Genomic DNA, 1986 nt, shown 5'->3' with positions numbered 1-1986 from the left:
AGAGGAGCTGTCCCGCGGGAGCCCAGCGTCTGCCCTGAAGCACGGCTTCCTGCCGAGCACCTGGGTTCTGCCTTGGGGCCACCAGTGTGAGGTCAGCCCAGGTTGCCACGCGGAGTCCCCTCACGGAACCGTGCCAGCCAATGGGAGGCCGAGAGGAGAGGGGTCATGGGGCAGGATTGACGATGGGACTGATCGTGGAGGAGGCAGAGCAAGGCCCTGACCTGGCCTCCTGGGATTCCTCTTCCGTCTGGTTTTGGTCCCAGGCCCGGCCCCTCCGCTGTCTCCCCAACTTTCCCCAGGTTCTCCCTCCTGGGCCCACCCCACACCCCACACCCCGCCCTTGGCTGCCTCCTTAGCCACATGTCCACAATGCAAACCAGGGCCCATATGAAGTCAATAGAAATATATTTTAATATTTTTTATTGTTTTTTTACAGAGAGGAAGGGAGAGAGTTAGAAACATCGATCAGCCGACTCCTGCACACTCCCCACTGGGTATGTGCCCACAACCAAGGTACATGCCCTTGACCGGAATCAAACCTGGGACCCTTCAGTCTGCAGGCCAACGCTCTATCTACTGAGCCAAAATGGTTAGGGCAGAAATATATTTTAAAAATAAAATACACCCAAAACCGGTGTGGCTAAGTGGATAGAGCGTCGGCCTGCGGACTGAAGGGTCCCGGGTTCGATTCCGGTCAAGGGCATGTACCTTGGTTGCGGGCACATCCCCAGTAGGGGGTGCGCAGGAGTCTGCTTATAGATGTTTCTAACTCTCTATCCCTCTCCCTTCCTCTCTGTAAAAAAAAAAAAATCAATAAAAAATATATTTTAAAAAATAAATAAATAAATAAATAAATAAATAAAATAAAAATAAAATAAAATAAAAAACACCCCCAATAAAAAACACCCCCGAGCAATGGAAACAGCTGGTGGTTTCGTTGCTGGCTTCGGGCTGTGGACAGCGGTAAACAGCGCGACACCACCCGTCCCGCCCTGGTCTGACTGTGGTGTCTCACCACACCTGTTTCTGTCTGTCCTGGCAAATCCATTCAATTGCCCGAATTCCCTCCTGCAACTCTTGCTGGGTGACCAGGACACAGCAATCCCGCCCCCGCCCTGGTCTGACTGTGGTGTCTCACCACACCTGTTCCTGTCTGTCCTGGCAAATCCATTCAATTGCCCGAATTCCCTCCTGCAACTCTTGCTGGGTGACCAGGACACAGCAATCCCGCCCCCGCCCTGGTCTGACTGTGGTGTCTCACCACACCTGTTCCTGTCTGTCCTGGCAAATCCATTCAATTGCCCGAATTCCCTCCTGCAACCCTTGCTGGGTGGCCAGGACACAGGGAGCCCTGAAAGGTGGAGAATCGGGTAGTATCTTCCTGTGGAAGCTCGTGAGCCAGGACGGTTTCTCACGCTGGGGAGTCAGCACCCACATGGACTGTCTGTCCCGGGACTTCCAACCCACACCCTGGCGGCTCTCCAGGAAGGGCTGCTGGCCCCTAATGACAGCCCCACAGGCAATCTCTGGGGAGATACAGGAAAGACGTGCGAACTGGAGAGAAGGCACCCAAGTCGCCCTCTTCCGCTCGCTCCCCCCCCCCCCCCCCCCCCCGGGAGCACCCCGAGAGCCTTCCTCGCTCTGTGGTGAGCTGCCTTCCCACATGAATCCTCTCTGCCCGAGGCAATCTCTCCACCTGGAGAAGATGAGAAAACATAAACCTGAATTCGAGGGAGACCGTGAGGACGCTGCGCCCCCTGCAGGGGGGGGGGACAGGCGAGACCCGTCGACGAGCATCCCTCCACCTGGTCTGCGCCTCCAGCAGGTCTTCCAGCTCCTGGTCTGCCCTCAGCCTCGGGGCTGTGGGTGGCGAGAGGGTAAGGCACCCAGGTTCCAGGAAATGCAGTGAGTCTGAATGTCCGACCCAGACTTCACACTCCGCAGGGGGCTTCGCCCTCGTGGACAGAGAGCCAGGTCACTTCAGGT

Source organism: Plecotus auritus, assembly GCF_963455305.1.
Source record: "Plecotus auritus genome assembly, chromosome: 10".
In the NCBI taxonomy this organism is placed as follows: domain Eukaryota; kingdom Metazoa; phylum Chordata; class Mammalia; order Chiroptera; family Vespertilionidae; genus Plecotus; species Plecotus auritus.
The sequence above is the reverse complement of the archived record's forward strand: the minus strand, read 5'-3'. Positions refer to the sequence as shown.